Source organism: Ochlerotatus camptorhynchus, unplaced genomic scaffold (genome assembly GCF_037179485.1).
Source record: "Ochlerotatus camptorhynchus isolate MF236.1 unplaced genomic scaffold, CSIRO-AGI_Acam_v1.1 ptg000360l, whole genome shotgun sequence".
NCBI lineage: Eukaryota > Metazoa > Arthropoda > Insecta > Diptera > Culicidae > Ochlerotatus > Ochlerotatus camptorhynchus.
The window spans coordinates 744,101-755,983 of record NW_027040848.1 but is presented as its reverse complement, the minus strand read 5'-3'; the positions used below and the strand labels follow the sequence as shown (position 1 = coordinate 755,983).

Sequence of the window (11,883 nt, the reverse complement as noted above, 5' to 3'; positions counted from 1 at the left end):
TCCCACAATTTTCCTGAAGCATCTGGAAATGATTTGAAATTTTCGGAACTACCCGGACACACATGGAACTTTCTTTAAAATATTTAGACTTTCCTGAACTTCTTAGTTCCCACATTTGATCTGCAACTCTTGGATTTCCTGAAGTTTTAATAATGTCCCAGATGTTAGCTTTATTAAATATCTGTAATTTCCCTTAAGCAAAAGAAATTGCCCTGAAGTGCTCAGAACTTCTCTAGAATTCTTTAAACTCCTTTTAAGCTCTTAGTACTGCCCTGAACTTTATACAACAATCCTAAGAATCCCTAAGCTTCATTGATAATCTTTGAAGTTCGGTGGATATCTCAATTTTTTTTTAAAGTTTTTACATATCTGAAGTTTTCTGAACTACTTGAAAATTTAGGAGCCTCTCAAAATTTCCCGATATTTTCCTGAAATAAATGAAACTGCCCCCAACCTGTCTGGAAGCTTAAGGAGTTTCTTTTAAAATGTTCCATCAACTGGAAATAAACCGCATACACGAAAACCGTTAAATGTCCGTTTTAATTGGTCTTGCAACTGCTTTCTCTGTGTGCCAATCATCCACTTCTTGCTTCCATTGGTCTTTGAGTGGCTTGAAAATAGACACGTCCGCTGGTTTTGTAATGCGGGTGTATTAGAGTATAAGCGAAGACATCATATCAAGAAGACTGGTAACTCTTCCATTTACTCAAACGCCCGTATGAGATAGGCACAATTGCGTTATCTGCCGCTCAAAGGTACACGGAAACAAATCCGATTCCATTTTCATGAATAAAAAATCATGAAATGAAAAAACTAGCCATCCCATGAAATCGTAACAATGATTCATGATTTCGGGATGGAAATTCATGATTTCATAATGCAGAGGAATCAAGACCGCTAAAAGCGTTACACGTACTTGGCAAACCGTGTTCATAAACCGAACTACATAGGCATCTCTTATTCGCCTTTTGCCTTCCATCTTATTCAAGTACTGATAGTCTAGTGGTCAAAGTGTGGGTTTAGTGATCTCAGTGGTTCTTGGTTCGAATCCAGTTGGATGCATTATTTTATTCTTTTTACATTTTTTTGGTTAAAAGTTAAACCCATGAATTTAGCTCATGATTTCAACTCGGATGATTCATGATTTTGGGAATGTTTGCTGCGTTACGCAAAAGTTGCTCATGATATCATGAATATTATTCATGTTGTATTTTCATAACATGAAAATACGCTGTGTTCATGAAATCATGAGTCATTTATCTCATTTCGGAGATCGTATTTTTTCCCGTGTAAATGCTCCGAACGTATTGGATAGCAAAGGTTCTATCCTCAGAAGAAAAGTTTGTGTATTTGTTCATTTTTCTATGCGTTGCTTCCAACTTCGCTCGAGCGCAGCGCTACTGTGTCTGTCCCTTGGATTCGGGCAAAGTTGCCAGTCTTCTTGATATGTTGTCTTCGGTATAAAGCACTCAGAATTATTCCTAGCTGCTGACATAAATCTGCTACTTCTACTCCTACGTGGGAAGAATGACCATCCACAAAGAATATTACTGGCAGTTTGATACCTTCTTGAAGAAATAAAGGATGAAAGATTTTTTGAACGTACTCACTAAAGTTGTGAGTCATCATCCACCCACGCTCACTCTTCCCAATTCCCCATTATGGTGGAAATCCTTGTGCAGTTTCCTTTCTGATTCGATGTCCTGGAAGAATGATAAGTGGATTCACGACACTTCCGGTTGCGCTAAACGAAAACATCACTGTAACATTCTGTTCGCCACAGGCCTGTTCAACTTCGAACACGTTTCGGTTCCCTCTTTGAGCGATGACTTCTTTAGTTTTTTGATGGAGGTAGAAGGAGGTTTTGTCTCCATTAAATGCACGGGATGGGTCGATGAGCATATCATCCATTCCATGGTGGACCAGCCTCTTGTAAATTTCCGCAAACCAACTTCGGATGTCATACTCGGTTACACGAGCACTAGCCGATGAAACTTCTTCTTCAGGTGTTCGAATAGACAATCTAGCGGCGCCACTGGTTTTGTGGTAAGCGTGATAACCTCTTACCCCGGCAAGCCTGGTTTCAATCCCAGTCAGCACCGCCGGGATGATCTGAAGCATAACATCTCTGATCATCTCTGGTTCATTGATGGGTCGATAAGTAGAGTCTAGGTGTGGGAGCTGCCTCCCTGGCGTCGGTAGCATTGGGGCTCAGCACGGAAAACAAATCATGGAAAAAAAAGAATAGACCATCTAGGATTTCGCAGCATAAAGGATTTGAACCACTTTCGACCTAGAAACAAAGTTGCTAAGCAAGCACTAAATAAATTTCTTACTTTCCTTAGCACACTTACCAGGACAATCATTTTTGAAAGGAGTTTTGCAGGGACAGGAACTCTTTTACTTTAAAAAGTAGAGAACGACGCTGAACACGGGTATCCTCGCTGTTACATCCCAATGATCCAGGAGACAATTGTATCCTCTTCTTGCTTGGAGAGAACACTAGATGGAGCATTTTAGATTGTTTTCTGCCATTAACCGCTCAATCGGTATGGAAGAGTGGACCAACGAATCCCGTATTTGCTGCTGGCAGATTTAATGGATGAACCTTGAGCAATTTCATTAAGACACCTTTCGATTGCTTGTGGGCTGTAAACATGGTCAAGGATATTGAATTCTGAGGACAGTTCCAAAAGTGAAGATTTTTGGAGATGATTCCATGAAAATTCTGCGAATAATTTCTAATGAATCCTGCAGATAATTCCAACATAATTTCGAAAAGAATACCGAGATAATCAAATTTTGAGTAAAATTCCAAAGGAATGTTGAGGAAAATTTCAAGGGAATTTTAAGGACAATTTCAAGCTCATTCTGGGAAAATTTCTGGAGAATTTAAAGTTAATTCTTCTGAAACTTTAGGGGAATTTCAGGTCCAAGTGTTCTGAGAAAAAAAAAAGTTCTATAATATTCTGAGAAGAACTTCAAGGATATTGAATTATTAGGACAGTTCCAAAATGTATCTGTGGAGAAATCAAAGAAAATTATGCGGAAAATTTCTAATGCATCCTGCAGATGTTTTCAAGATAATTTCGAAAAGAATACCGAGAAAATCAAATTTTGAGTGAAATTCCAAAGGTATTTTAAGCAAAATATCAAGCGAATTCCAAGGATAATTTCTAGCCCATTCCGGGAAAATTTTCTAAGAATCTAAAAGAAATTTCAGTTTCAAGGTGTTCTAAAAAAAAGTCGAAAAGAGTTCTGAGTATACTTCCAGTGGATTTCTGAAATGAATTTCAAAAGAGCTCTTCTGAGAGTTCTCAAAAAAATTCGAGGAGAACCTCAAGGATAATGAATTCTGAGGACAGTTCCAAAGGATTTTTGGGGAGTATTCCAAGAAAATGCTGCGAATAATTTCTTGTGAATTCTGCAGATCGTGCCAAGATAAATCCAAAAAGAATACAGTGAATTTCTAGGGAGTACCGATAATTTCGAACTCATTCCGAGAATAATTTCTGGATAATACTGAGGAAATTCTTCTGACACTGTAAGGGAATTTCAGTTTCAAGGTGTTCTGAGTAAAAGAAGGGTTCTAAAAATAATTCCAGAGGAATTCTGAGAAGAATTTCAAAAGAGCTCATAGATTTTTAAAATCTTCGAAAAGACCCTCAAGGAATTTTGAAGATGGACTTTTTCGCAACTGTACAAAGTTCAAAGACAGATTTTAGATTCCCTAATTGAAAAGTGGGTATTAGTTTGTCATTGAACCTTGGTGTCCAAGAATTCGTCTAAGAATCTTCTCTGAAAATTTCAAGTCATTTGTTACCGTAGATAAAAGGCTACAGTTATTTATGTGCGTTGCAATAATTTCGGGAGTGTCCTTTATATCATCTATAAAACACATTGGCATCAATTCCTGTCACCCCGACTGGCGGTAATTTGGGACAGGGTTGACATGCTCAATCGTTCGCACAAGTCGTAATTCCGTTAACAATCCTGTACTCGCTTGTCAAAATAGTTTTGTGGGCTTTTGTTCCAATAATTACATATTTTTTTAAACCTTGGCATTTAGATCAAAATTTGAAAAAAAAATTGAACTACGATTTTCGCGGAAAATGACCAAGTTTAACGTATTCACAACGGTTATAGTAAAGTGCAACTACAACAGTATATAAGGCTTACCCTTGAAATAGTAAAAAAAAAACTGTAACGATGCCTTCAAAATATACAAAAACGTACTGCACGAAATTTCTGAAAGGTAACTGAATAAAAGATGACACCAGGACCTTGAATAATGTATGTTTGGGTTGATATTTTTAAATTGTAAAGAAGAGCATGACGCAAAATATTATTACAACGATTCCTACAGGGTTCAGAAATTGGAAGAAAGCAACCGAGTTGCTGGGCAAACACAATCGCAGTGATACCCAATTTCAAAACCAGGAAGGGTATCGACGAAGAACTGGACCGCCAAAAAACAGCTATGATTGCTGCTAGTGAGGCAAAGCGGCTACAAAATCGCTATATAAAAGAACGTTTCATCGATATTGTGCGCACACTTTGCAAAGGTGGCCGACCACTTCGTGGACATTCGGAAAGAGCCGAAAGTGTGCCACCCAGTTGGTGGCTAACTACGATCCTGTGCTGGAAAACACTTGGCGGAAGGTGCCAAAAATTGCCAGTATACATGTAACCGTATTCAAAATGACATGTTTACGTCGTTGCACAATGTAGTGTTGCGGAACATTGCGAAAACCTTGCGAGGAAAACCAGTGACAATCATTGCAGATGAGACGAGTGATTGTGGCCATCACGAGCAGTTGGTCATTGTCATCAGGTATATTGATAATGATTGGATTAAATTCCCAATTCCATTGGCTGTCTGAAAGCAGTTTGCATTGAAGAAGATGAACCACCACTGGAGCAATTAATAAATAAAATTAGCTAAATTGAACAGCAGGGAAACAGTGGTGGGTGAACAGCACTATCCACCACGCACTGTGGAGTACTCCCCATCCCCATATTAAATGCACCACAGAAAAAAAATTTGCCCCTCCTTAACAAGATTCCTGTGCACGCTAGTCGTGAGTGACAGGGTGGCTTAAACAGGAGCAAAGTGGGATTTTGTCCACTGTATAAAAAATGCAAAACTAACAATATTTACTTATGTAAATAAATAAAACTCCTGAGCATTTTTTTTTCTGTTAATGAATTATGTATTGATATTCATAAAACAGCTTAATTTAGCTTTATTTCTAAAAAATATCTTAATCCAAAGTTTGTTAGCCGAACAAATAAAATATGAATGCACTACAAGATTAACAGTGCTCGATTAAACATTTCATTTTCATTGCAATTTATTTCTTTATTCGTCGTCAATCAAATGTAGACTAGTTTAAGTTACAAAAAAACACTTAACATCTATTTTTATTTTTAATCTCTGACTAACCTCGAAAATAAACGTTTTTTAAAACCATTTTTGTTCATTATCAAATCAATTGTTCAATAATGTTCATTATAACAAGACATCATTCTATTTAAAGGTGCGTTCCTGATATAGTTTGTTCTTTGGTTGTTAATATTAAACATATTTCTGTGGGGGCAAACAAATTTAGATTTTCTAAAATCTCTGTGATATTCACTCTTTGTGCTACAACATCGTTTATAAAAGTTACCATTGCAAACTGCCTTCACTTTTCAAGTGCATCCAAATTGATCAACTTACATCTAGACTCATAAGATCGTAAGGGTAAACTCGTCTAGCCTAACTTTCTTAGAGCAAATAATAGAAACTGTTTTTGAACTGATTCAATGCGGTTTATATGAGTATCTTGATATGGAGCCCAGACTATACTACAGTACTCAAGGAGGGGCCTGACATATGCAACGTATAACGTTTTGACTGTGTTTGGATCATTTAAATCAAAGCTAAACCTTTTGATAAACCCTAGCATGTTGCTTGCCTTGTACATAATGATATTATAATGTTCAACAAAGCTTATGTTTGAAACTAGTATAACACCTTAATCTCTAACTTGATTGAACCTTTCAACTCTGTTTTGTCCTATTGTTATATGTTCTTGCATAATAATAGTCTTTCTTGTAAATGACATGGAATTACATTTGCTTTAATAAACTTTTTGTGCACCAAGTGTAAAAGTTACCAATTTCTTGTTGAAATACTACAAGATCAGACGATTCACGAGTTTCCAGGAAAATTTTCATGTCGTCTGCATATATTGAGACATTCCAGATATTCAATATGTGCTCAACGCCATTAACAAATAGAATAAACAGTAATGGTCCAAGATGGGAACCTTGTGGCCCACCAGATGTTACATTGACTACTGACGACAAATCTCCTTCAAATCTAACTCTTTGTGCCCTACCGGTCAGGTATGACTGAATCCACTTTAATAAATGTTGACTAAAACCTAACTTAGATAATTTGAATAGTAAAAGACGGATATCAACTCTATCAAACGCTTAACTGAAGTAAGTATATAGTGCCTTAATATAATGTCCCTTATCCATTGCGTTAATAGAAAATGTTTTAAAATTCAAAAGATTAGTAGTCGTTGAACGTCCTTTAACAAAACCATGCTGTTTGCCTGTAATTAAATGTTTAACTTGTGCAAAAACATTTTGATTTATTATAGATTCAAATAGTTTAGGAATGCAGGACAATATAGCAACTCCACGGTAATTTTTCGCGTCTGATTTGTTTTACACTTTTGAAAATTGGAGTCAAAAACGATTGCTTCCAAATTGACGGTAGAAAACCGGATTCGAGAGAAGAGTTGAACAGCCAGAACAATTGTTTTTACTATCTCCTGCGATACTGATTTCAAGAATACTGGTGGCAATCCATCTGATCATGCACCCTTTGATACATCCAATGTATTTAGAGAATATAAGATTTCGTTGAGGGTAACAAACTGTTACAAATTCATGTAAACTTCTGCGAGATAGAGCGCACATAAAATTAACGCTAGATTTGATATAAATTCACGCGATATTTCGTGTAAATTTAAGCGCAATATCGCATAAATAAGCAATATTGTATGCATGCTTGTAAACGATTTATCTGTTTATGTCAAGTATACATTAAACGAAGGGAGATGTTACGCGATAGTTTAAACCCAGAATTTTTTTTCTGTGTAGGTATAGCCAATACTGGAACATGGCCAATACTGGAACATCTGTCTTACACTAAGTTTAAAATATTGCATGTATTTCAAGTTGCGACTTAAACAAAACCATTCCAACACAAGATGCGAAACCGAACTTTTCGTCAGTGCGAACCTCAACCTGAGCTGGGATTTAAAAACAGAAAACTAACGTTTGTCAGAAAACAAGCAGACCCAATATTGATACCCGATCCAGGTTGGAACTGAATAATAAACGAATTCACTATTAGTAATTGCAGTAAAGATAACTGTCTCATGAGAGACGCTCATCTTATTGTTGTCCTAATTGTAACAATTCATAAGCAGTTAGATTAAATATTTAAAACAATATTGAGAATTATTATCGATCTTAGGAAAGTACAATGCAATCAATTCTTAAAACTCCACCTGCTACATTCCTATCATGGACCAAACCTGTTGAAAACGATCCCAATCCGTAGCAAAAATTCCTCATATTTCACTGAAAATGCACAAACCGCACTGTAACAAATCGAACTGGAACATGCTACACCCGCAAATCAACCGAGCTGTCACCGGAGCACAAAACAAGACATCAACACATATCCCACGACTCACAAAAGTCACAGTCCACATTCCTCAGATCTATCGAACGACGACGACGACGACTATCTATGTAGGCCCCCCTGCCGGCTGCCGTGATTGCATGCAATGCATTTTTTATTCTTATACCAATCGAAAAATCACAATCTTTCGGACGAAGAAAAAAAAAAAGTCGCGTTAATTTTCCACACTCCACACCGGCAGCTGTTGATCCCGTTTTCCGATCTTACCACCCCAGCAGCAACGAGCAGGTCTCAATCAGCCCCCTCAGTTCACCTTCGGTTGTCCGCACACCGGGGTCCGCCCAGTCATCTATCTACCCACCTCTCAATCGACCGACCGACCGACCGACCGGTGCAGTATCGGTTTGTTTAGTTCTTGAGGGCCGCAGTGTTATGCCACGTCCCTGTTCGAAATTGGTTACACGATCACCTGACACTGACTCTTAAGTCACATGCATACAGCGAACGAATGTGGTGTGCCCAGCTGGGGTCGGTAAAAACGGGCTGGCAGGTTCATAATGCGGATAAAGAACGCGTAGGATGGACATACTTGGCACTCGGCAGTTCATTTACTTAAATATGAGCTCGGAATTATTGCGCGGCTAACTTATGCAACGCATATTTAGGGCAGAGTGCTGCATAAGGGTAGACAGCTGGTCGGTGCGTTTCGAAATGGGTCATGTTCAAAAATCGATCGTGGGTAGAGCCGGTAGCCGATTGATGTCAGTTGGATGGGTTGAAACTCAGAGTTGATCCACTTCTAATCATTCGGCTCAAGGCCCTACCGATCAACCGCATTTTGAAAGCAGCACAATTACCAGTGCATAATGAGATCAACAATAACCCCCCTTCTCCAATGGAATCAATGTCTGCACCAGTACAAAGAATAGCATAAATTAAGCGACGTATAAACTCGTTAACATCATTAATACTGGCTAATTTATTAAAGCTCAACTCTTTATTTCCTTTTTCAGGTACGTAATGACTCCCTCTCCGGCGAGCGTAACTTCCATCTTCGGTGTGCATAACCTTCGACTTGGTTTAATGCTTCTTCATCTTCATCACGGGGGAACGACGATCATCATCGATCCGACCCGATCCAACGCGCATCGATTGCTGGCCGGTACACGGTTGGAGGGCGCAAGTATACTCCACTTTTGTACTTATTACACTGCCAACCGAATCATCGCGGTTTTGTAATTGCATAATGCTTCAAGCTTCAAGCTTCAAGCGCTCCGAGTGGATGATGCTGTTTGTACACAGGGTTCACCATAATTCAGTAATTACCCTCGCAAGTGCCCACTCATTGTGCACTTGCCCCGGCCGGTGGCGGAGTGGGTAAGGTCCGGATTTTGACGTCGTCGATAGACATCGGTGAAACGATGAAGATGAGAGCATAAATAACCGGGCACCTACATGCCTTTTAAAGTGTGTCGAATAATAAACATCACACGCCACCAAAGCGCGACAGGACCGGCGACGGCGACGACAACGGCGGTCGACGCAAATCATCAACGACCTGCTGTTTCGTGAAACCGTCGAATGGGGGGAGAAGTGGTCAAGCGTGAAGACGATCGGTTGATGTGAGATCGCAATCTTCAGATTTTGGTGATAAACCTTTATTGACTGTGACGATGAGTGGCATTGGCTTTGTATTGGAAGGTTAGTTGACGCAGAATGGGGTGGCATTCATTGTTTCAACGGTTTTGATAGTAAATAATGTCAGCCTTCAGTAATGCTTGAATGCCTAACTGCAATACAACTCTGATCGACACGCAAATTCATCGCATCTTCATCACAATTGTTTGGGGATGGGGAATTAAAAAATTAATATTCTTTTTATTCTTCTTCTTCTTCGCATTTCAAGCTTATTGCATATCGCACATTAGCTTATTGCGTGCTTTCAACTTAGTGTTCTAGATGCACTTCCACAGTTATTAATTGAGAGCTTTCGATGCCTGGTACCATTTTTGCATTGGTATATAGTTGTGTGGCAGGTCCAATCATACTTCTATGCCCAGGGAAGTCGAGAATGTTCCAACCCGAAAAATTCCTAGACCGGACCGGGAATCAAACCTAGCTGCACATTTAACGACTGAGCTAAGGGAGGCCCCACTGTTTAAATATTTATTATTAAACTCATGAATGGACACACAACACTCAAACATTGTTAATGTTTAGATCTATCTCACTATCCAATAAAATAAAATATTTAAGAGGATGTCCATAAGCTTCGTTGTTTATTTGGAAGTGATTCAATGTGCAACTTTTTACTGGTCCTAAACATCCTATCAGCATCAACAGTTATTCTTGTGCTGTGTTAGGTGAAAATACCTATTTTACTTAATCTTGATTCGTTGAATCTGAATCTGAAATCAGATTTTATTAAAATGAACGATTTTGGAACAAAAAAAAATATTTTATGTGGAAATCTGATGTATTTTAAAATTCTTTTCGAGTGTTTTCATTACAGCGACAATTTTTCTGATCTATTATGATATATTCCTCATTTTTTTTAGCTATATCAAGATGCCATATAGCATTATCCCAGCAGGGCACACTTCAAATAAAGTGCACTACCATACTGGGAATTGTTCTTCAAATGTCAAAGGGTTCTAACAGCCCCTTGTTGCTGTTTTTTTTTAAGTTTCAACATTTACATTTAAATTGGTTAACCTTTGGCTCTTCATCTTTGTTCTAGTTAATTAATTATTCTAATGTGATGATTGCGTTTAGCGCTAATATACAGGATACCCTTTTAAGGGCTTGTTTTCGTTTGAATTTAAAAATTTGATAACCTACCTACTTGAGCACAGGAACCTACCTAACTACTTGAACTAGGTTACCAAATAACGAATGATCTAGTGGTTTGATTACAGACAGACAACTCTGAACCTTTCCGGCGTTGACGTCTTTCGCTCCTCGAGTGTTTGAAGACCGGCTAGGTGGTGAATCTCAGAATTACGAGTTTGCGGTGGATTGTTAAGGATCATTCTGAGGATCTTGTTTTGGATCCTCAAAAGCTTGAGGTAGTTGCACTTAGCACAACTCTCCCAGATTGGCATACCATACTCACTAGCCGGCAGAATGATCTGCTTGTGGACTGCAAGCTTCTTTTTGAGGCACAGATTGGACATCCTGTTTATAAGAGGGTAGAGCGATCAAGATGTTACACTTGGTAGATGTCTTGTCCACATGGGATCGGAATAGCAATTTGCTATCGAGGGTGAGACCAAGGTAGACTACTTCACTCGACCATTAAATGGGAGTGCTATCAAGATGGATCTTGACGTTAGTAGGCGAAACAAACCGAGCTGAATTCGAGTGTGAAAACATAATGGTATATGTTTTAGCTGCATTGATACAAATCTTCCAGCTTTTGAAATAGTCGGACAGAACATTCAGGTCTGATTGTAGTTTACTCGCCAGAGCACGGATCACTCGACCCTTATAGATGATGGAGGTGTCATCTGCGAACATAGACAGGATACCACCACCCGGCAGGGGAGGAACGTCTGACGTGAAAATGTTGAATATGATAGGTCCAAGCAGGCTACCCTGAGGGACGCCTGCATCAACGTTGAACGTGTCAGAGGGGACATTGTTCAAGTAGACCTGGAATGATCTGCCCGACAAGTAGTTTTTGATGATCTTCACGAGGTAGATCGGAAAGTTGTATCGATGCAGCTTGTACACTATACCATCATGCCAGACATTGTCGAACGCCTTCTCGACGTCCAACAATGCCATGGCAGATGTATTGGAAACGGACTTGTTCCGCTTGATGATGTTAGTAACCCGTGCAAGTTGGTGAATGGTAAAGTGGCCTTTTCTAAACCCGAATTGCTCTTTGAGAAAGATGTTATAATCATTTGAAAACACCAGCAGACGACTGAGTATCAACTTTTCAGTTCCTGATAGGCGATAGGTTGAGAGATGTTATTGCCAATGTTGCTGATGAAGATGTCGATGGTGGCTTGAGCTCCGGATCGACTCAACCGGGTGGCAGTGTCCGGACACAAGTTGTTGAAGTGGGCTTCGTGCAGATCTTTTTACAAGATTGTGCCGTTCTGGTTTCGCCGACTATTGTCTCAGGCTTGATGCTTGGCGTTCAGTTCGCCAGCGATGATTAT

At 39.0% G+C, this 11,883-nt stretch overlaps 1 pseudogene; it reads right to left on the bottom strand.

Annotated features, from left to right (window-relative positions):
- Positions 1–526: 526 nt before the first annotated feature.
- The window catches only part of LOC135709394 (uncharacterized), a 48,838-nt pseudogene continuing 37,481 nt past the window's right edge, over positions 527–11,883 (bottom strand).